Here is a 25,443-nt window from a genome sequence, read left to right as displayed (position 1 = left end):
GTCCATGGTCCCTGAAGCTGCTGCCTCCCGTCTCCAGAGCACAGCTGGAGATGCAACTCCTTGTCTGTCACATCAGCAATCCCAGCTCATCATCGCCAGCGTCCCCTTTTTCTTCATTTCTTTTTTTTTTCGCGCTTCACGCGCTTCACGTGCTCCTCGCCTGTGGATGCCTTCTCTGTTTCTTCGGCCAGCGTCTTCGTCTTTTTTCGCGTTATCATACGTCTTGCCAGTGACTCATGACAAATACAGGGATGGGTATTTGTTGGCATACTGTAGTAATAGTTGGCGCAACTTAGCTTCGATATTGCTGCCATACTTCAGCTGTCGCAAGGCTACACCTTCACATTTCATTTCAAGAAATTTAAGCTCATAATATGTGTATTTGCCAGTGGCAGTTAATCTGAGAACAAGACAGAAATTATTGTAAATAGCAATGTTAAAGTAACAATGGTAAGCAAAGGTAAGCACGCTGCACACTTAGACCTGCGACATATTTGGCACACTACAGTTCGAATTCTAATATGCACAAAAACTGCACATGTGCATAGCATAAACAGAGAAAAAATACAGAAATAAAAGCTACAGCATAAGGAACAGTTTCAAAACAATAAAACCAAAATAGGGAGTGTAATATACTGTGTGCAAAGCAAAAATAAAACTGAACTTGCAGCCAAGTGATTGAAGCAAGAAAAAAATGCGAAACATCAGGACATGTTAGGTTTAGTTTTATACAGAACACGATGTGTGCATAATGTTATGAACACAAATAAGCAGCAAGTTGAATAACGTTGCATAACTATTTAGCCTATTTAGTAAGCTGAGTTGAGTAATATGTCGAAAAGCTTATACATAAATCATACTGAGATCGTATTTTCTGGTACACGTACACCTCATACATACCTGACATGACATCCACATTACACGCCGTGCTGCTGTAGCCAGCACGGCGTGTAATCCCTGCATTTCCCTGCCATTATGTGGACACTGCTATAGGGTCACGGTCTCACCACTGCAAAATGAGTTCTGCGTTAACTTATAGCATTTGTAGGGGGGAAGAGGGTCCATAACTTTTGAGAGAGGACGACGAGGTCCGGCAGCCCGCAGAGCGCGAGACAGCGACCGACGCTCTTGGGCCAACGCTGTTGTTACGTAGCCCCTGCTTGTAAATAAATCCCCGTACAGTTTGGTGGAAAGGTGCTGGGTAGTCTCCTAGTCTCCCAACCTGGAACTAAGAAGCCATACCCTGCCTCCAGCGCCAGCGATGGCTGAAGAAACCACCACCCAAGGCCCCTCTCAGACTCAACCCACCGTCTGTCCCGGCGTGGTGCCTCAGCCTCACCCGCCGATATTCAGCGGGACTGACGACCAAGACGTCGAGGACTGGTTTGCCACGAATCAGAGGGTGAGCGCAGTCAACAAATGGCACGATGTGACTAGGCTGACCAATGTCATATTTTACTTGACCGGCGTCGCCAGTCTCTGGTTCCGCCATCACGAAGCGGAGATTCATAACTGGGCCTCGTTCAAGACCACTTTTTCAGAAATCTTCGGCCGCCCCGCGGTACGCAAGCTCCACGCAGAACAGCGACTTCGTGAACGCGATCAACCCGGTGAGAACTTCACCAGCTATATTGAAGACGTTGTCGGCTTGTGTAAGCGTATCAACCCGTCGATGCACGAGTCGGATAAGATCAAGCAAATCTTGAAAGGAATAGTCGATGACGCATTTCAATTGTTATTGGCCAAGGACCCACAAACCATCGCAGATGTCAGCTTGTGCCAGAGTTTCGACGAATTGCACAAGCAACGCGCCCAAACTCGACGCCCTCTGGAACAGAACGACTCGATCGCAGCCTTGACTCTGGGTGACCAGAATGCACTGTTGATTCAGATCAAGCAGTTCATGCGTGAGGAGGTCGCCAGACAACTATTTTATCGAGCACGCCCGAGCCAGCACAGGCACAACATCTGGCCCCAGTCATACGCCAAGTTATCCAGGAAGAGGTCACTGACGCTTTGCCTTTCGCTCGTCCGCCACCTCCGTAGTCTGCGCCCTTGACGTACGCGCAAATCGTCGCTGCCGGGTCGCATCGTCAGCCAACCTATTCTTCCGCGCCGGCACCGGTTCGACCACCACCTGTTCCGTTCAGCCGACCAGTCCCCACGTTTTCAAATCCATGGCGCACTGCGGACAATCGCCCTATATGCTATTCTTGCGTTTATGCAGGACATGTGGCACGCTTCTGCCGCCGTCGCCCTCCTGTTCAAATAGATGCCATACGACCGTCCGCGTACAATCCTAGACGCTTTGATGGCACAGCGCCGCTACAACAATCTTCGCCCGAGCGCCTGCCCGAGCGCCTGCCGTCCGCTACCCACCGATCGACATCCCCTCGACGTCACTCTCTGTCACCTATGCGCCGTCGCCCCTGCCCTTCTGACGCGGAAAACTAGATGCCGCAGTTCCCGAGGCACGAACTGCGTCGTCCGTCGATCAATTCAAGTCCTCGCATTTCTCCGGCCAACCTGATCGACGTTTTTGTGGATGGCTTTCATACCCTTGCGCTTGTGGATACTGGTGCTGCAGTTTCAGCGATAGACATGAAACTTTGCCGCTTGCTTAGGAAGGTTACGACGACATCAAAGGGATTGTCCCTCCGTACCGCCAGCGCCGACCATATTCAGCCATCAGCCGCCTGCACAGCCCGCGTCGTCATTCAAGATGTTGTGCATCCCATTGAGTTTCTTGTGTTACCGGCCTGTTGGGGCATGATGTCATCCTCGGATGGGATTTTCTTTCTCGCCATCATGCTGTTATTGACTGTGCTCGTGCCGAGGTGGCGTTCTCTGCGTTGTGTTCCGCGTCGTCTGCCCCTACCTTGGAGAAGTTGTTTGTCGCCAATGATACGAACATCCCACCCGGTAGTGCAGCCCTTGTCCCCGTGTCCTCTGCCGCCGTTGGTGACTCCACAGTTCTATTTACCCCCCTCCGAGACCGTTCAACGCCGCAGGAATCTGACATTGCCATTTGCCGTTCTCGACATACCCAACGGCGCTACATCGTTGTTTGTTATGAATCTGTTGCCATTTCCCTCAACCTTACTCCGTGGAGATTGTATAGGAACAATTCAGGCATTCGACGTATCCTCCATCTTCTGCCTTGACGACGCGGACGACTTTCAACTTAGTGCCCTGACACCTTCTGCTGGTACGCCTGACCGCCCACCGTTAAGCATGTTTGGCTCCGCCATCGACGAGGAACTTAAAGAGGCGCACCGCGAGAAACTTCTTGCACTTCTACACCAGTTTCGTGGCTCGTTTGATTGCCAGCAGAAGTCATTAGGCCGCAAGCACACTGTTCTCCATCCGATTGACACCGGCTCACAACCGCCTCTCCGACAGCGCCCTTACCGCGTATCCCCTGCTGAGCGCCGTGTGATCTCCGAACAAGTCGACGACATGCTTCAGCGCGGCATCATTCAGCCGTCCTGCAGTCCCTGGTCGTCGCCTGTTGTTCTCGTCAAGAAAAAAGGACTGCTCGATACGCTTCTGCGTCGATTACCGCCGATTAAACAAAGTTACGCGCAAAGATGTGTATCCTCTGCCACGAATCGATGATGCCCTGGACTGCTTGCAAGGAGCCGAATTCTTTTCATCACTAGACTTAAGACGCGCGCAGGACTTCAGCTTAACATCGTGAAGTGCCGATTCGGAGCTCGCAAACTCACCATCCTGGGTCACGTAGTCTCGAAGGACGGCGTCTTTCCAGATCCGCAGAAACTTCGTGCTGTTGCTGAATTCCCGAAGCCTACCACCGTGAAAGCGCTTCGCAGCTTCCTTTGTCTCTGTTCATACTTTCGACGCTTTGTAAATAACTTCGCTTCTATTATAGCACCACTAACGAAGCTGCTCACCGGCGATAGCTCTCTGTCTGGTTGGTCGACGGCATGTGATGAGGCTTTCGCAACATTACGTCATCTCTTGACTTCACCGCCAATTTTACGTCACTTCGACCCTACCGCTCCAACCGAGGTACACACGGATGCTAGTGGGATCGGACTTGGCGCTGTACTTGCCCAACGAAAGCCGGGCTTCACTGAGTACGTAGTTGCATATGCTAGTCGTGCCCTCACGAAGGCAGAGTGCAAGTACTCGGTTACCGAAAAGGAATGTTTGGCCATTGTTTGGGCGTTGCAGAAATTTCGCCCTTACTTGTACGGCCATTCGTTTGATGTCGTCACCGATCACCATTCGCTGTGCTGGTTGGCTTCATTGAAGGATCCTTCGGGTCGACTTGGACGCCGGGCGCTACGTTTACAAGAATTTGATATTCGCGTTCTTTACCGCTCCGGACGCAAGCACGCCGACGCCGACGCACTTTCCCGCTCGCCGGTGTCTTCTGACGTTGCGCCTGTTTCCCTTTCGGCAACTTCCTTCGCCACCATCAATATCACTGACATGCCTTCCGAACAGCGCAAGGATCCCTGGATCGCCTCGTTGATCGACGTCCTAGCTGCGCCTTCGACGACACCTGCCCCACGGCTCTCTCGTGCCCTTCGTCGACAGGTAGCTCATTATACGCTCCGGGACGCAATGTTGTACCGCCGCAACTATTAGCCAGATGGTCGAAAATGGCTTCTTGTTGTACCTCGCCATTTACGCTCCGATCTGTGCACGCACTTCCACGCCGACCCACACGCACGCTGGCGTTTTGAAAACCTATGATAGACTTCGCCAGCGATTCTACTGGCGGGGAATGTACACACACATCCGCAAGCACATTCGCTCCTGCATTGAGTGTCAACGCCGGAAGACAACTTGTCACACGCCCGGCCCATTACAACCTTTGCCCTGCCCCGCTCGCCCGTTTGACAGAATCGGCATAGACCTGTACGGGCCCCTTCCTTCCACCCCTGCGGGCAATCGGTGGATTATTGTGGCCGTCGACCATCTCACTCGTTATGCGGAAACCGCTGCTCTTCCAACAGCTTCAGCTCGTAATGTTGCCTTCTTCATCTTGCGCAGCTTCGTTCTTCGCCACGGCGCGCCACGCGAGCTGCTGAGCGACCGAGGACGTGTGTTTCTTTAGCAAGTCGTCCAAGAGATTCTGAGTACGTGCAATACTATTCATCGCACCACTACAAGCTATCATCCACAGGCTTGACGGAGCGCTTTAACCGGACACTTGGTGATATGCTCTCCATGTACATAGCCTCCGACCATTCTAATTGGGATTTGGTGCTTCCTTTTGTGACATATGCTTACAATACAGCCACGCAAGCCACCACTGAATTTTCCCCTTTCTTTCTCTTATACGGACGTGAGCCCTCTTCCACACTGGATACCATACTTTCGTACCGCCCGGATGCGTCCGAATACCGATTAGCCTCAGAACTCGCTCAATGTGCCGAAGAATGCCGCCAACTAGCACGCTCATTTACATCCGTGGCACAAGGTCTTCAAAAAGAACGCTGTGACCCGGCTAAACCTGCCCCTACTTTCCCTGTTGGCTCGTTCGTGTGGCTTTCAATTTCATGCCAGACCCCCGGTCTCTCGCGCAAATTTGCAGCGAAATATCATGGTCCCTACCGGATCGTACAATACCAGTCGCCGGTGAACTACGTCGTCGAGCCTGTGACACCTCCCACCGACAGACACTGCCGCGGTCGTGAAACAGTCCACGTGAGCCGCTTAAAGCCCTACTACGACCCTCTTGTGCTTGCAGCGCCTTGAGTCGCCAGGACGGCTCCGCTTCGCCGCCGGGGCAAATGTAGTGGGGAAGAGGGTCAAGAACTTTTGAGAGAGGACGACGAGGTCCCGCAGCCCGGAGAGCGCGAGACAGCGACCGACGCTCTTGGGCCAACGCTGTTGTTACGTAGCCCCTGCTTGTAAATAAACCCCCTTACACATTGATTGGCTCAATAAAACTGCCATAATGTGAGCACATGTTAGGTGCACATAAAAACAGTCACGAAAACATGTCTGCACTAGTGCAGGGTGACAACGGAGCACAAGGTCGAGTCACTGAAGAATGTCATGATAATAGGGACCCCTTCACCAAAGTAAAATTTTGAACGCGCCCGCAGCAGCACAAACAAGAAATGTTTGTTTACATACTAGAGTTTGCTTTCATGACTTAGTTTAAACAACTTTCCCCTGCCATGTTTAGTTACGTCAAAGTTATGACAACACCCCTTGTTTTGAAAAGAAAGCTGTACTAGTAGCAAGATGTGACTGCTTACGTTTTCGTTTTCTCCTCAAACTGCTCGTAAACCGAAAACCTGGTAAGCATCGATTATTTACAACGTCGAATAGTTTATAAGCGAAAAAACGTAATTGCCGTAATAATCGGTCAAGAGACAGATGAGTGGTTATTATGCAACTTCAGCAGAAAAGCGGAAGCGCACGCACAGGTGAACACGATTATTTCCGAACGTAATCTTTCTCATCCGAAGAAAAGGTTTATTTATTTATTTATTTATTTATTTATTTATTTATTTATTTATTTATTTACAAATACCTTACAGGCCTCGCAGAGGCATTGTGTAAGGGCTGGGGCTGTACAAAGTAAGAACAAAGAACAAATTGGGTTAACATCAAAGCCAGTAATAACAATGCAGAACAAAATGAACAACAGCAGAAAAAAGATGTCCAAGTACAAAACTAGTCATATGTATGCCACATGAATAGGCAAGTTTGGAACACATAAAAGAAATTCAACAGCGTGTTGGACAGATTGATCGAAGTGTAGTGAAACAGACTACGCAGTTTATCGGTACTAGTTGGGATAACAAACCGAATTTAATGCAACTGCATCACTTTGAAAAAAAAAATGAAAAAAGGGATGCATGAATCATGGGAGCAAAAGGACGAGCTAAGCATTATCAGTGAAATGGTTGATGAGATGCTCGCGAAATTTATCGTGATTACGCTGAAGGGCGACACTGTTTGGAAGATCATTCCACAGTCGTATGGCACGCGGGAGTGACGAGTCGTTAAAAGCATTCGTGGTGCCGTAGACACGGGCGTAGCTGAAGTCATAGTGTACTCTGTGCGATAAGTGAGAGGAACGTTGTAATTGTGCTAGCGGTGATCGAGTGGCAGTGACATATTTACGAAAGAGAGACAAAAGCCCAATGTCACGACGTAATGTTAATGCATGGAGTGAAAGTTCGAGCTTTAGCTGGGTTACACTGGACAAGTTGTTATAATTCCGCGTGATAAAACGACAAGCCCTGTTCTGAATAGCTTCTAACTTCTGTGTTAAATATTTTTGATGAGGTGACCAAATGGATGATGCGCACTCTAACTGGGGTCGGACAAATGTTTGGTAGGCCTGTTTACGTACGTGAGGAGTAGTGGATTGTAGGTCGCGACGAAGATACCCCAATAATCTAGAAGCATTAGCAGAAATAGTAGTTATATGGTCGACCCAGGAAAGATTTTGTGTGAGGTGAAGGCCTAGATATTTATACTATGTGGTTCTAGCCAATGTGTTGTTATTGATGTTGTAAGGAAAGAGCGAACGAACTGATTTACGTGTAAATGAGATAATTTTACATTTTGAAATGTTAAGAGTGATTAGCCATGTTTTACACCAGTTGTTAATGCGATCCAGGTCACTTTGGAGAGATTGGTGATCATCAGCACTTCTTATGGAACGGTAAACAATGCAGTCGTCAGCAAATATACGTATACAAGATGATATGTTATTGGGCAGGTCATTAATCTAGATTAAGAATAGTAAAGGACCAAGGACGCTACCTTGCGGCACCGCGGATGTAACATCGGAAGGAGGAGAGAAGTAATTATTGACAACGGTGAACTGCTGGCGGTTATAAAGAAAGTTACGGACCCATGACAAGGTTAGCGAATCTAATTTAAGCGCAGAAAGTATTGATATTAGTCGGCAATGTGCTACGCGATCGAATGCTTTAGAAAAGTCTAGGAAGATGCAATCTATTTGTAAGTTATCACTCATGTTGTAATGAAGGTCAGTAGTGAATTCAAATAACTGTGACTCACAGGAGAAGCCTTTTCGAAATCCATGCTGATTTGGGAAGAAGAAATGATTTGATTCTAGGTGATCGTAGATATGCGATGCGATAATGTGTTCGAGCATCTTGCAGCAAATGCATGTTAGTCAGATGGGGCGATAATTTTCGTGCGAATGTTTATTACCACTTTTGAAAACGGGTACACCTTTCCTATTTTCCAATCAGTGGGCAGTTACCTTGTTGATAATGACTGTTTGTAGATGTGAAGCCAGATGACGCTGGAAACTGAAGTGGTATTTTTTAGTATTTTTGAATTTATTTCGTCGACACCGGAGGACGAAGACACTTTGGACGAAGACACAATGCCATTAAGTGTAATGTCGATCGGTGCCATGTAGTGGTAATCGAAATCATTGACGTAAGGGATGCTAGAATTATCTTCTTTGGTAAAAACATATGTAAAAAAACGTGTTTAGTGCAATGGGAATATAAGCATCCGAATATGGGGTGTTGTGCGCATTATGTATCGAGATATCGTTTCCCAAGCTACGTTGACCTATCGCTTTACAGAATTTACTAGGATTATTTTTTAGTAGTGCGGGACGGTCTTCTGAAAAATATTTATCTTTGGCTTCACTAAGGGCAGAAAAATATGATTTCAGGTAGTTTTTATAATTAACCCATGCATCTGGCGTACACTCACGCTTCGCGGCATCGTACAGTCGCCTTTTCTTTTTTCTCATATGCTGATGTTTTCTCGTAAACCAAGGGTTAGTTTTATCGTTAGATATTGTGATAAGTGGAACGTGCTTGGATACTAATTCTGTGAGCTTGTCTCTAAAAAGAACATACTTACTTTCAACAGACCTGTTATGAAAATGGGGCATCAAGATGTTATCATAAAAGACTTGTAGTTCGGCATTAATGCAATCGTAATTAGCTCGGTTATTGTCGCGAGTCTGTTTTCTCGTTACACCAGTGAAAAGAAGCGGAATGTTAAAGCTGATTTGAAGTAATGTATGGTAGCTCAGTCCATCTAAGTAAGTTATGCTACTAACTGTATCAGGAGCTGTTGTAAAGATGAGGTCTAGTATATTGGGACCGCTGGTAGGTTGGGTAACTACTTGAAATAGGTTATAATCTAAAGTAAGATCAATGAGGTCTGATGAAACAGTACATGGGGATGATAGCAGTGTCCAATCAATCTGCGGAAAATTGAAGTCACGGAACAGATAAGTGACATCTGCGTGGAAGAGCTCAAGTGCTCTCGCAATGCTTTCACGCAGATTGTTTCAGAAGAAGTGATCGGAGTTCGGTGCTCGGTAACAGTAGCCTATCAATAGTTTGGTGGAAGATGTAATGCAGGCCGTCCATATGATTTCCAGATCAGAATCTGTATTAATAACAAATGATGTTAGCGATTTCTTAATGCCAAGCAGAACGCCTCCCCCTCACCTATGAATGCGATCGCGCCTGTATATGCTAAATGAGCTGGAGCCTGAAAGAACTTCGCAATCATGAATGTCTGGGTAGAGCCACGTTTCAGTGAAAGCGATGATGTCGGAATCACTGTCTTCGATGAAAGACGAGGCTTCAGCACACTTAGATAATATACTTCGAATATTAGTGAATGATATTAACAAGAGAGAAGACATGATGACTGGTTTCGGTTGTTTCAAGATGTGCGCACGTTCACTGCGCATGAGCTATTGATTAAACTGCATGACAGTATCAGTCGTCACATTGTAAATATAGGTTTTTGAGTCCATGTGCAGTTTGTCAACTGACAACTTATACTTCTTTTTCTGTGATTTTGCGAAATTTATCAGTTTTGCCCTGGCTTTGTGAGTTGCAGGCGAGAAATCTTCGCGTATCGCAAAATTTGTTGCCTTAAGTTTAGGCCCCGATGACAGCATGAGTGCTTTGTCCTTGAAATAGGTCAACTTGGCAATTATAGGCCTTCGCTTTTCTGGGCTATATTTTCCTAAACGGTGAACGCGCTCAAATTGAACGCTCTTAGCGGTCATCTGCAATTCTTCCGAGCTGAATTTACCTATTTTTTGTTCCAACATTGCCCAGTCTTCACCTGACTCATCTTCTATGCCAAAAAAAGAACATTCGAGCACCGCATCCTATTTTCTACATCCTCACATCTTGACGCAATAGCCGTCAGTTGATCCGAGACGCACATAGTTTCATCATTTTGTCTTCCTCTGCTGTGCTACGCGAAGCAACAGCTGCTTCCGAGGTCGCCAATTTAGCATTAAGTATTCGAACAGTGTTTTCATAGGTTTCCTGCTTTTCTTTGACGCTTTTTAGCTCTTCTAGTAAAGAACCTTGTGCTTCCTCAAGCTTTCGGATGGTCTCTAGCGCCGCGGCAAAAACGTCAGCCTCGCTTTTTGACATGGGACCTGGGTTTGATACGACATCACCAGCAGGCAAGAGCAAAAGGTCACACAAGCAAGAACAAAAGCCAGCTGAGAAAGCATGCGTTCGCTTCAGTATGTCTTCAAGATCATGTGGGCACGACACCGCGAGAAGACAGCAGTTGCTACTCTGCTACTAAATAACACAAGCCGCGTTGTTTAGGTAACTAACCTGAAACATCAAGCAGCATGAAGGCATCTTGTCTGGTGCGATGTCGTACCCGAAGTGTAGGCTTGTTGGGTGCTTTTTATACTGCGCGCCGGCCGCCTCGAACGCAGCTGTCGTTGATCCGGGTTACCAGACGGACGGGCAGGCTGCATCCAGAACTGGCGCATGATGTGTCGAATTCGGCGTAGTCAGCGGCAAGCACGTTTACGGAAGGTGGTCTGAATCGATGAGCCATGACCAGATAGTCCAGCTGATAGCGGCCTGAAACATCAAGCAGCATGAAGGCATCTTGTCTGTTGCGATGTCGTGCCCCAGGATATTCAATTTTCAATCAAAGCCATAAATTTGCGTAACTAAATTCTGACAGACAGCGTGCAGCATGCACAAGCACATGTTTCACTGTTGTCGCAGAAGTTCTATTTCCTGCGTTCGAAGGTACGCTATGCACACACGAGGAGCACGCACAACACACGTGTACTTAGCAAGCACGACTGCTTACCTTTTCAATGGTACGACGCTCTCCTAGTTGCCGGTGCTGCGTCGACAACATTACTCCCATCATAGATGTCGCTGTGTAGTGGATGAGCTGAGGCATGCTAACAATACGCATTATTTCTTTTCGACGTCCACCCAACTTTCCACGACAGCCAGACAAAGGCCATGACACAGAAATCGTTGGTCCACATTTGCCTGGCGCGCCACGCATACGGCGAGTTCGCAGCGAGACACGAGGTATCTTCTGGGACTTTTGTGCACGCTAACTACGTCCCGTTTCATTACTGCAAACACAAAAAAAACACGATCAAGCCAACACATCGTCGCACAACAGTTACACTCGCACAGACGACCGCCATCTCGAATACTGAGGAAAAACAACAGTGCCCCCTGCATACTTGTGTGTGCGTCTAAATGTCGTACAAAAATCCCTCACGTGACTCGATCCTAGGCACCTAAGGACACGATCATTTAGGGAATTTTGAGAAGGCGCGATGGTGGCGCCAAGCTACGACGACATGCGACGGCGTGTTGGTTCTCGGCGTGATCGTTCTCCGGCCCGCGCCGACCGCGCGTTGTTCAACATTGCGTGTGTGATTGTGCTTGCGTTGCTTGTGTATTGGTTGTAGGTTCTGTGTTACTTGGCGGTGCTTCTGTGTTACTTGACTAGTGCTTGTGTGGCAGTGCGGCTTTGGCCTCGGTGAGCTCTGGCAATACAGAACCTGCGTTCTGTGATCCGTGTTCCTTGACAATGCGAAGGTGGTGACGATTGAAATGTCGAAGTGGCGTAGCGCCTCGGCAGCGCAGTTCAGCGAACCGCGATGTGGCGTCGCCGTGTCCGCCTTTGCATAACGGACGTCGATGGATGTGCTGCAAAGGTCGACGAGTCACAAAAATGTGACTGCGTCGACCGCCCACGGTTCAGCGCTGAATGTGTGGTTCAAGTACTGTGCTTGAAACGAGTGGTGCAGCTGTGGTGGCAGAACGCCGTGAAATCCGTGCTGTGCAGACGCTCGAAATATCCAATTCACGTCGGCGTCTTGGCAACGACCAGTTCGCGAACCGGCGCCCTGGAGCGGTGCCTCTGTTCCCGCCCTATTCGGTAGCGTCGACGCAATAATATTTACGTAACCAGTCCTTGGTTGACAGATGCCGATGGCGAAGGTGCTGCGATATGCTGCCGGCAAACTTTGCAGTTTTTCTCACATGAAAAACATGTAGCATGTGTTATAAGACAATGTCTACCATGACAAGATTGTCAGGAGTGCCCCAGTACTGCTTCCAATCTGGCATTCCACGCTTTGCATGCCCTCAGTAAGCATGATGACAATATGGGCCCATTTTCTTCTAAGTGAGCTGCTATTCTGTTTGCAAAATGGGGAGGCTAGCTAAGCTGGTTTATTCTTTGTGTTTTGTCAATTTGATGAGAAATTCTTGGCAATGTTCTTTTAAGGTGCACTTAAAAGATGTTAAGCCTACCAAAAAACTGCACCATTGGCAGTGTTCTTTTCTGGTGACGGAAAAGTGAAACTGCAGACGACTAAGTTGGTCATGCCCGCATTTTTGGAAAATTTAAGAGCAATATCGGCACCCACAACCATACTAGTGTGATTGAGCCATGGATGGCCACATGCTTTCTGCACAAATTATACGCCCTTACGCAACATCAGTGAAGAGCCAACAGGCCAACGTACTGTGTTCCCTTCGACCTAGGCAGTCTACAGTTCATTGTTGTCGCAACAGCTGATCGCCCCGCAAGTTCACAGCCTGTGCCTTCTGCTACTACTACGGTCAACTCGTCACCCGTGCACAGCACTTCTAGTTGCCCTAGTAGTAGTGCCGTTGCTTCTAAATATTGAGTAACCACACATTGTAGGCTACAAGCGCATTGTTGCACTGCATCTCATCTCCATATGTGTTGTGTTGCTGTTTGCATACATGTCCTTGTTCGATAAGTGTTCTGAATTTTTTTCACTACTGCAATGTCTTGACTGCACTGTGGCAGTGTTGTATATACTATCGATTAACCACCATATACACAAGTGCTTTGATCATCAATCTTCAAAAATACAACATTCATGCTGCTCCTTCCTTCACAAGAAAGCTTGCATATCAAACATTATTCTTGCCCCTACTAGAATGGGCAGATTCAATTTGGTCACCTCACCAGGCATATCTAATCCGCATTCTTGAGTATAGCCAAAACGGTGCCGCACGTTTAATCGCCAGGGATTGCAACCAATATTTGAGCGTATCTAACATTATGTTGTCATTCTCACTACCATCCTTGGAATCACGCCAGAATGTAGTGTCGCTTTGTCTGCTACATAAAATCATTCATAGTGAGCAGTCGTCCACCTTGCCTCTTGTTTGTCCATCCCACACATCTAGGTGCTTGCACAATCGCCTTAGCGTCCAGCACATTTTTGGTCGAACTAATGCCTTTGACTTGTCTGCTTTGCCGCGTGCAATTAGGCATTGGAATGGTCTTCTAGATAACATTGCTCACATTAACAATACTGTAACCTTCAGACAAAAAATCTGTATGTTTGGGTAGTGTTCAAGTGTTTCTATTTCTGGTGCAACTTTTTTTATGTAATTACGCAATCGTACTATTCACTGTATAACCCAGCTTTCTAATCGTAGAATTTTACTTCACGATTTTTTAATTTCTGTTCTTTGCAATTTATTGCGTTGATCTTGTGTCGCTGTTTATATTTCTACCGTTGTATAACTTTTTCGCTCCTTTGTTATGCGATGCCCTCCCCCCTCCACGCAATACTCCTTCTGGAGCCTGTGACGTAGATGAATACATAAAACAGATGACACTACTGTTTCTTGTGAAATCAAAATTGTGTATATTGTTGTGGTTTTACCAATAGAAGCTCTAAATTGTAAATTGTTCTCCTGCATTGCCGGCAACATATCAATAACAGGCCAGTTGTGTATATTGCCTAGAATTATCACTCTTAGTCCCTGAAAAGCGTGGAATATCCTATCTTCCTGTCTGTCCGGGTCTTTATCCATTTTCCCGTAAACTTCGGTCACTGGGTAATCCATGGTATAATGGGTAGAGCACTGGGGCTGCTGTGCTGAGGACACCCAGTTTGAAAGAAAAATAGGTCACGAGGTATGGGCCGGGCCGCCCGCTCATCAACGACAAAAAAATTTCTTAGGTGCTGGGCAGATTCGAATCGAATGTCAAACACCGACTTAGCGGCAACCCTTCTAACAGGCGTAGCATGTCTAGAGGGACTCATGAGAGAGGAGCCCGGCTCATACATGACTGATCTCTGTGGTGGCAATACAATGTCTCTACATTGTTTCAATGCTATCGTATTTGCATCGGCATCATCGTGAAATGGGTTGTGCCAGAATTTTTCTTTCTAAATTTATTCCTCTGTACCTATGTGCCACAGCTGAGCTCCTATCTCAACATTAGTCGATCTCACCTGAAGTAATGTATATGTAGCCTTAGCTATAATTTCTAATGAGCATGACTGATTCTCACCAAGAGTTACAGCCGCTTCAATTCCTTCACAATCTGCACCTGCATTATCAAATATGTTATAGTGAATCTGAGAAGTCTGCCACAACTGAGGATCGAACATGTTTTCAGTTTCAAGCAAACCATGCCAGTCAATTTCATGAAAGTGGCATTACAGAATTCACAGGCATTCAATTGCACAATGCATGCTTATAGGCAATTTTATATTCAGTTCATGGCAGTTGCCATCTTGGGCTGTCGTAATCTAAATCTTGTGCATATTGACGTCAAGTTCACTTAATCGTGGAACGTTAAAAACACCTGTGCACTGACTCTAGGTTGTTACAGCCAGAAAAATGGGCATGTGAGCAGCCATGGTGAGGGCGCCCCAAAGCTCCAGTAAATAGGGTGCCTGCATGCGCTCACCCCCCCCCCCCCTTCACCATTCAGTGCAGAGTAGGGACAACTGCGTCATTTGCAACTGAACAGAAGTTACAAAAAAAGAGTTCCATAGAAAATTTTACTTTATTTTCCATTAATTGTACATAATGGCGGGAGTCTGCAGTCAGGCATTCCACTCACTAAGGCACATGGAAACAAAACAGGAAAACAAAAATGAGTAGCTCATGAAAAATTAAGCCCTCGAACATGCAATTTACATCCATCACCTGCGCACCATCAGCCCGATTACAACTTTTCTATTACTGTGCAAATATAGCTGTAGTCTTTTGCCTTTGCACACTCAACTTCTTTCAGTGGTTTATGTCTTCAATTCATTAGATATCTTTAGTGGCACACCTAATTTTTTTAGAAGCTCAATCACCAAATAACTGTGATGCTTTGTTTCCGAAGCACCAAATAATGCCAGCAAGCGTATCGCGTTATCATGGCAATCTCTTAAAAGTTGTCAATTCTATTTGGTCGTTTTGATAAGATTGCCAAGCTGATTAAACATGAATCGCACTGAATCCTTCTATATAATCTCAACTCTTTCCTTGAACGGCACCAGTATATCAAGCTTTAAGTTGACAACTTGAAGCATCACTTTCATATTTTGCAGGATAGATAGGTTATATTTATGTTTGCTTGGATTGTTACACATTTTTATGGCAAGCGCCATGAACACTTCCAGATTTTGCGAGAACTTTCATTTTTCAACTTCTATTTCATCAGCGACTCCACCACACCTACCGGTGTGATAGTTTTCTTTACATACAAGGAGTATGTTATACTTTCAGAAGCATCATCCAAATGTGGTTCACGTTCAAGGCATTCACCAGACATGGTAAAGCAACATTTGGCGGCAGTTGCAGCAAATATAGCAATGCAAGAGTCAGAAAAGCAACCAACCTGCGATTGTACAGCAAAATCCCATTTTTGCAGCTACTCTGACGCCATTGCTGTAATATAATATGTAGAAAACAGACAGCCTAAGCTCTCTCTAAAGAGCTTAGCGGTTCTAAAGAACCGCTCAGTGACAACAGAAATTCAGACATGTGATCAAACAACCGCTCAGTGATCCACAGATCCAGACGTGATGCTGCAGCAACTGTGGAATTCTTTTCACGTGTTTTCGCAGTACACCCATGTGCACAAGAAATCTAACACTATAGGGTATACCATTTGGGCAGCTGCTTTGGTGCTGCTACCACTGCCAAAATCCTGCACCCCTCAGTCAGTCAATGGGCATTGAAAGTACTGGATTTGCATGTAAGTGACACGACCACAAATATGATGCAATGAGCGGCTTTTGGTCTCTTCTAAAGAAAAATTGATTGTGATTATATGTGTCACGAACCCGAATATAATGCGAGGCGCGTCCTGAGGTAGGAAATTAAAAAAAAGGCAATATCCGTGATAGTGAGCCATCAGGTATATGGTGTGTCCTTCTACATTGAGCTTATTCCAATGACAAAATTCAGTGAGGCACCTGACACCGCCACGAACTCCACACCACCTCACCACACATTCGTGCTGAGCCCCAACCCACACGATGGACCCCAATGTCTCATGTGAGCAGTGAGTGATAATCCTAACATGCAGCTTGTTTGAAAGCAGAAACAAACATAAGGGTTCTGCAAACGCCACATTCGAGTTGAGGCTATACTCACAGCATAGCTGCAGTGCACGCTTGCTTGCTTAAAGCATGCTTGCTGTAGAGACTACCATCATAATAAACATGCACGGCATTGTTGACATTGTAGCATCGCCTCAGCGGGTTAAGATACGATTTGTTGCCCTTTTTGCACAAAAGCACGCGTCTCATTTGTGCGAAATTAGGGCACCACAGCTGCACCACTCGTTTCAAGCACAGTACTCAAACCACACATTCAGCGCTGAACCGTGGGCGGTCGACGAAGTCACATTTTTGTGACTTGCAGAGAGCAGCACATCCCTCGACGTCCGTTATGCAAAGGCGGACACGGCGACGCCGCATCGCGGTTCGCTGAACTGCGCTGCCGAGGCGCTACGCCACTTCGACATTTCAATCGTCACCACCTCCGCATAGTCAAGGAACACGGATCACACAACGCAGGTTCTGTATTGCCAGAGCTCACCCAGGCCAAAGCCGCACTGCCACACAAGCACTACTCACGGCTTTCCGCCAAGTAACACAGAACCTACAACCAATACACAAGCAACGCAAGCACAATCACACACGCAATGTTGAACAACGCGCGGTCGGCGCGGGCCAGAGAACGATCACGCCGAGAACGAACACGACGTCGCATGCCGTCGTCGCTTGGCGCCACCATCGCGCCTTCTAAAAAGTCCCTAAATGATCGTGTCTCTAAGTGCCTAGGATCGAGTCACGTGAGGGATTATTGTACGACATTAAGACGCACGCGCATACTTGTGAGGTTGTTGTGGCATCCGTGATGCCAGCAATATTAACCAGTAAACTTATGTTTTGTGCCGTGTTACACCCAGCTACGTATATAAGTTGCGAGGCAAAACAAACCACCGAACAATCCACATTTTACTATAGTTTATCGCAGAAATAAATTCTATGACGTATTTTCTATTTCGGATTGCTTCCGTGGTCTTTAGCCAGCCAAAGAATGGCCTTAGAGATCGGATTACGTTACCCTTTGAAAGCCGTCGCTGGGGCGTGAGTTGAATTATTTTGACTGCCTGCGCCATCACTTCATTTTAGGTAACTTCCTGCTGTCGTTAACATCGGCTGTATGCTCAAATTGTCGAAACGATCTCTGCAGTGTGCCTCGATCGTGGTTTTCGCATAAACACCACAATCGCTTTTAAATCAACTTTTTTGGCAAAGTATGTAACACTGTGATTTGCCTGTAAATTGTGCTTGATATGATAGACTAATAATCTGTATTATTAGCCTCCCCCCGAACCCCCCCCCCTCCAAAAAAAAAATCAGAGCCCTTCCACTATGTGAAGATCGAAGACCAGCGAGGCTGTTGGTTTTGCTTAACTACATTTTTTTATTTATTAATACTGTCAACCCTCATGGAGGGTCATAACAGAGAGGACAATACAATTACATATCATGAAATATGGACAATGTCAGTGTAGGCAAAGTTTCTTAACACTTGTCTATTCAAAGTGAATAAGATGTTCACTTGAATACTGTTCAGCACACTTATGTGATTTATCAAAATACGTACTATGAACATCAAGTCGCACATATCACTTGGCACTTCAAACTAAATTGTTAACTCCCCTTAATATGCCTCAACAGCATTTTCAAAGTCAGTGACATCTTTTAGGCTAACAATAGCGTTTCGAAATTGGTTCCACATTTCTATCGCATCTGGGAAAAATGAGTATCGAAATGTATCACTGTTAGTTTGTGTGCCTGGAGCATGTAGATATTTGAGCTTATCAATCTTAAGTTGATGCTGTATTATTTGATAAAGTACCTTCAGCCTAAATTTCTTTCGACGTACCTCAAGAAGATCCAAGTTGCAACGCTGTAACATCAGCGTGACCGATTCCTTCCTTCGGTACGTCGAACAAATAAAACGTGCCGCCAGTCTCTGTATCCTTTCTAACTTCCTCTTAAGCGTCACTTGATGGGGGCTCCAAACAACGGCTGAATATTCTAGTATCGTCCTAATGAAGGTGGTGTATGCAATAAATTTTACATTACGCGATGCATGTTCCAGTTTTTTTCTCAGAAAGTATAACTTTTGATAGGCTGTCTTGCAGACGTTATCTATATGTTGGTTCCATGTCAAATTTCGTGTTATTGTTACCCCTAAATACTTGAACTGATGCACATTCTCCAACAAGTGTCCTGCAATGCTGTAAGAAAAGGAATAGTTTTCTTTTTACTGATGTGTGTATATGCAGATTTGGGATAATTAATTTCCATTTTCCATTTCCTACACCAATCATCTAAATTTTGCAAACATTTCTGAATTTCAAGCTGGTCATCTAGTTTAGTAATTGTGGTGTAAATTAAGCACTCGTCTGCGAAGAGCTTAACCTGAACACCCTCTTCTGCCACGCTACTGATGTCATTGATATAAAGGAGAAACAGTAGTGGCCCCAATACTGAGCCTTAGGGCACTCCTAAGAATACAGCTAATGAATCTAATACATAGTCATTCTGTTTGACTACCTGCGTACGGTTTGTTAAATATGCTTCAATCCAATTTATTACACATTCATTTATTCCTGCATTATGTAATTTGAAGATTAATTGGACATGAGGCACTTTATCAAAAGCTTTCGCGAAATCCACGCAAACCACATCAACCTGTTGTCTTATATCTACTGCACCTGCAAAGTCGTGAATCGTTTCTATTAACTGCGTAACAGTTGATAACCCGGTCCGGACCTGAAGCCATGTTGATAAGGATATAGTAAGTTGTTCTGATCTAGAAACCTGAGTATGTGTTTTGCTATTATATGTTCGAAGACTTTGCAAGTAACTGAAGTGACACTGGACGGTAATTTGTTGCCTGTCTTCGGTTACCTCCTTTAAATACAGGTATCACGAACGCAGTGCGCCAGTCTTGCGGCAGTGAGCAAGTTGTATATGATTTTCGAAATATCATTGTTAGATAATGTGACATCCATTCTGCGTATCGTTTGAGGAATACAGCAGGTATATTATCGGGTCCACTCGATTTTTTCGTATCTAATTTGAGGAGTTGCTGAAATATCCCTTGCTGGTGGATTTCAAGGGTTTCCATTGGAGCAGTAGGGGGAATATGTAAGGCTTCTTCTATACTCACAGTAGTTTCTGGGAGGTTAAATACAGATTGGAAAAAATTGTTAAGATTGTTTGCTATTTTATCCTTTTCTCTTATAATGTCGCTTCCAACATAAATTTCGTCAACCATTTCTTTCCTGTCGCTAAAATATCGCCAAAATTTTTGTGGTGAGGACCTAAGGAAATCGCTGAGGTTTTTTTCAAAGCATGTTTGTTTTGATTTAGCCAAAGTACGCTTGAGTTCAGTTTTTAGATTAGCGAAGACCACTGGCGACGTGTTCCTTTTACGCCATCTCTTAATTTTTCTTTTCAAATGAATTATATCTCGAGTGATCCAAGGACTTGTCTGCTTTGTTTTTTTAACCCGCGGTGGAACATATTTGTCTATGCAATGACTTATAACACATTTGAATTCTTGCCATAATTCTACTGTTTTTAGACCAGCGGTACTCTTGAAAATATCAAATTGAATCTCCAAAAAATCAAGAATCGAAGTGTCATCAGCCCTAGCATAGTCCTTAATTTTTACTGGAACATAGCTCTTGACTTTCCTAGTTGCTCGGATAGGCACATTGAGACAGATCATCCTGTGATCCGATATACCATCTTCTACCGTCACACTGTAATCATTTAATTTACTTGATAGGAACACCAAGTCTAGTACTGACCTTGACGTCGGTGTAATTCTAGTATCTTCAAGCACGATTTGTTTCAAATTGTACGTAAACATAATGTCTAGTATTTTTTCAGCACTTACTGAATCCACACCACTACACGAAAATTTTTCCAGTTTATATGCGGCAGGTTAAAATATCCCGTCATTACCAACCTAGTGTTCCCATTTACATGAGAATATAAAAACTTATTCAGGTTTTCGAGAAACTCAGGGGATCTTGAAGGTGGCCGATATACAACTCCGATAAGAAAAACAGTACTTTCACGAGTTATTTTACACCAGAGAGTTTCTGGTACTTCACAATCAATCAACGAAGCATTCAGAGAACTTCTAACTATTATACACACCCCACCTCCACGTGAGTCTCTGTCTTTTCTAAATATGTTGTAACTGGGAGGAACAATGCAATCATTCGGTAAATTTCCATGCAACCATGTTTCGGTTATGGTGGTTATATGAGGATCATGCGAAAGCAAAAAATACTCAAGATGCGTAGTCTTGTTTACTATACTGCGCGCTTTAAACGAGAGCAATCTTAGCTATTTTTTAGAGTCTCAAATAAGCTGCATGAGCTATCAGATCCATTTGACTTACTTGATACAACACGCTCACTTCCCTTCATTTGAACAGTATCACGTTTGCCCGAGAGCAAGTAGCGCTTGTCTCTGACGTCATCCCATGCGTATAACTGTTCGTTTATCCGAAGTTTATCGTGCACAAGAACTACTTTTGCGCCTGCGTCCCTGTCCAAGGCAGTACTTTCCCATAACTTCTTTCGTATCTGCACTGTTTCCTTCGCATAGTCATTACTTGTCCTGATAGAAGTTCCCTTTAGCTTTGCGCAGCTTTTGAGGTCGGTATCCTTTTCCTTGTAGTCATAAAATTTCAAGATCACAGGCCTTGGTCTATCAGGATTTACTTTGCCAATCCGGTGAATTCTTTTCACTGTAGTGACTTCTATGCCAAGAACTTTAGAAAAAATGTCATTTACAACGCGTTTATTTAACACTTGTGCAGACTCGTTCGCGCTTTCAGTAAGACCAAACACCGCAAGATTATTTCGTCTGCTTCTATTTTTATAATCGATTAACTTTTCAGATTGTTTTCGTACGGTGGTCTCCAATTTATCTATTCTATTTTTCATTTCGTCGAACATGGCTAGCACACTTTGCATCTTATCAGTTTTAGCATTCACTTCCGCAATTTCTTTCCTGATATCATCTATCTTGCGATCCAATGCATTTTGATTTCCTAGAATTTCCTGCAAGATTTCAGCAGTTTTCGGGCTTGGATTTTCCTCAACATCCCCGGCCATCAGAAACAACAGCAGTATTGACCAGCAATCCACCAAAATAGCACAACATCTACCAGGGCATGGCAGGACAAACAAGCATCTATTATCACTACGATACGTAGAGCAGTAACTAACCTGCAACAGCAGTAACGGCGTTTTAGGCATCATGCTTGTCAGCCAAGTTCCATGCCCTCTGAAGCCGATGTGCTCGCGTTGCTCCTTTTGAAGACTGGTCGCTGGTGACGTCACACCCGTGGCAGCGAGTCCGGAAAATGCGCACTCCAAGCTTGCATTTCTGCAAAATTGCGCATCGACGACGAAAAAGAGGCATCCATTGTCCCTCTCCGACATTCCTACGAGGAACCACGGCAGCATCTGCAACAGCAGTAACGGCGTTTTAGGCATCATGCTTGTCAGCCAAGTGCCATGCCCTCTGAAGCCGATGTTCTCGCGTTGCTCCTTTTGTAGACTGGTCGCTAGTGACGTCACACCTGTGGCAGCGAGTCCGGAAAATGTGCACTGCAAGCTTGCATTTCTGCAAAATTGCGCATCGACGACGAAAAAGAGGCATCCATTGTCCCTCTCTGACATTCCAACGAGGAACCACGGCAGCATCTGTAACAGCAGTAACGGCGTTTTAGACATCATGCTTGTCAGCCAAGTGCCATGCCCTCTACCATGCCCTTTAAAATTGTTTTAATTTGGTGGTTATGTTAAATGGTTGGAAAGACACAACACATAACTTCGTTGCATCGCCGCGCGCCGTATTCTGTATGTTCGAGTGAAAGCGAGTTTAGGCGACTAGATTCGCACCACCTTGCACCATCGGCCTCAGCACGTTGGGCCGCTGCGCGTATCAGCTTCTCGTTGCTTTCGCATCCATTCGCGCTGTTGAGTGCGCCGGCGCTCCTCGAAGGCGCTCTCTTCCTCTTCGGAGTGAGCGACACGGGTCTTACCTATCCCGAGCCCAAAGGGCAACTGATGACGTCGCTAGGGAAATGGCTATGTCACGAGAAGATCAGACACAGCTACTGGTTGGTAGACTATTACGTTTTATCACTGACATTTCGACACGCATAGTCATAGATCAGCGGATGCTAAAGAAGAGGACTGCTTCTGATCACGTGTGTGCCGCGGTGTGATGGAAGTGATATATATATATATATATATATATATATATATATATATATATATATAGGTTAGCGAGATCCCCGCAGCAATCTTAGTTGCAGCTTTCGCCGAGATACTATATATATATATATATGCAGTCGCTCAACAAAGAGCAGTACATGAACAGTCATTCAACCGCGGTTCTCGCTATCTGCTGTTTGTCGCGACGTTGTACGGGGTGCCGCGTAGCTTCGCATTTTATTGCGATGTTCTCAGGCTATTTTTGTTGCAGGTTGTTCGTTAATGCGCTGACTCGACTGCAGCTTCAGCCGCTGGCGCTTTGGTGCAGCCATTTCTTTGATTTGTGTGCATGTGTATCTATTTGCAAAACGTAGTCCCCCTACGCCAGCCCGCAAGACAATCTGGCTCGTGAATAGACATGTGAGTGCGTGCAATTGCAGGAGGCAGCCTGCATGCGGCGTTCTGTAGGAGAGCAACGGTTTCATGACGAGAGCAAGCGTTGACGTTCGTCCTTCCGTTGCCCAATTTCAAACCGAAGACTAAACACTTAGTCCTCCGATTTTGGACATGTCAGCCATCTTGTTTCAGTTGGTCCCTCTGGGGACTAAATGTTAGTCTTAAGGACTAAAAGCTGCATTTACTCTCATTTTGTGCATTTTTGGCTTAGAGTGCAGCCACGCACACGATTGACCTGGCAGTGTTGCCAGGTTTGGCTATATATAGCCAAATTAGGCTACGGGAAAAATTTTTTCGCGTCGAATTGGACGAGTTGGCTATGTGGCTATATTTGGGCTACTGAAAATCTGCGACTTGACTTTGTTTGGGCTATAAGTGGCGCCCTAATCCACGTTGCAGAGGTGGCTCTGATCGGGTAGAAGCAATTCTCGCAGGCTTTGTTTTAGCTGGCGGCGCCGGCCGCGTGGCTGAGCCTGTGTGCGTGCGCGAATTGACCCCCTACCCCCCGCCTTCCCTTCCCTCTCTGCGCCACTGTCTGAGCCGGTGGCTTTGATCTTTGATGCACTTAAACTTACACCCGGCTTGACCGTTAGGCACACGATCCCCGGGCATCGGGATGAACCTGGGAGTAGTGGGTTTTTCACAGTACACTGTACTAACACAGATATGCTTAGGAAGGGAGAGCATTAACATAGGGTTGGGGCCCTCGGGCGATCGTGGCGCCGACATGAAAGAAGGGAAGCACGGGTGGATGACACGCTCCGCGTGTTCATGGCCATGTCCTCCGGATGAAGTATCGCACCGGGCGCAGCTTTCGAACTACTCCATGTTTCTTGCGCGAAGCTTTACTGCCATTTTCCTTTCCCAGCAAGATGATTTTTTTTCGTGCTTAGATTCAAGATTCATTTCGATAGGTTGGACGTAAGATCGGATCCTCCTCAGAGAGGCGAATCCAAACATGGGGAAGTGGGCCAAGTATGCGAAAACGTATAAAAAAGAATGGGAGCAAGACCCCGAGCCAAAGGTGGGTTCTGCTGCTTTCACATCTACATGGTTTGCCCGTAATGTCAAGGATGCAGATACTCATTCCGCTAATATAGAAACAAGTTTGCCACCATGGCATCAGTGCACCACGTCACATGAACTTCACCCACCGGGTTAGCTTAGCTTGTGATGTTTCTCGCTGCTGGCTCGTGGACGTGGGTTTGATTCCCGGCCACGGCAGCCGCATTTCGATCAAGGCTAAATGCTGGAACACCCGTGTACTTAGATTTAGGTGTACGTTAAAGAACACGAGGTGGCCAAAATTAATCCTGAATCTCTCACTGCGTCATGCCTCCCAATCATATCATGGTTTTGGCACATAAAACCCCAGCAATTATTGGAGTTTTAGAAAAGGGGCCTCAAACGTTTTGCGGCCCCACAGAAATAGCGCTGAAGCCACTGCGCAAGCGCAACACGCAAACTGTGCTTGGATATTGCGTCGGGCGCGCTATTTCATCAATTTAGCGGGAGCCCCAAAAGCTGCCCCAAAAGCTTTTGTAAAGAAACATGGCGGCTCTCATTGAAGCGACGGCTACAACCTAGTACAAAACTGGGCTCGATTCGTGGTAATGCGTGGAGTTCATAAGCTAGAAGAAGTGATTGCGTTTATAGCTTTCTCTCAACTAACATGTGTAATGAAGGATTCATTATACGCTGCTTATTCCGAATTCAATTGTCGATTTCTTGACTCGTAGGCGTATCACGGATTGACTTGGCTGGGTGAAGGTGCGTAAAGTTGGTTACTCAAAACTAAGCGCAACAAGTTGCATGCTGCTTATTGAATAACTTCTAAATTGTAATTAAAGGTGAAAACACAAAAGTGTATATTACTTTTCTGATCAGAAAATGGTATATTGTATTTTAATATTTATAACAGAGAGAGAGAAAGGAATAGGGAAAGGTGGGGAGGTTAACCAAGGACGTGCACGGTTGGCTACCCTACACTTAGGGAGGGGAAAGGGGAAGAATAGATAAGGAGAGAAAAGGAAAGAAAGAAAATAGAGTCAGTCATTTTCAGACAGTCACCGAAGAATCTCCGCTGTCACAAGCGTTCATACAATCCAGTACTCTTCACGA

Source organism: Dermacentor silvarum, chromosome 7 (assembly GCF_013339745.2).
Source record: "Dermacentor silvarum isolate Dsil-2018 chromosome 7, BIME_Dsil_1.4, whole genome shotgun sequence".
Lineage (NCBI taxonomy): Eukaryota > Metazoa > Arthropoda > Arachnida > Ixodida > Ixodidae > Dermacentor > Dermacentor silvarum.
This window is presented reverse-complemented; position numbering follows the sequence as displayed.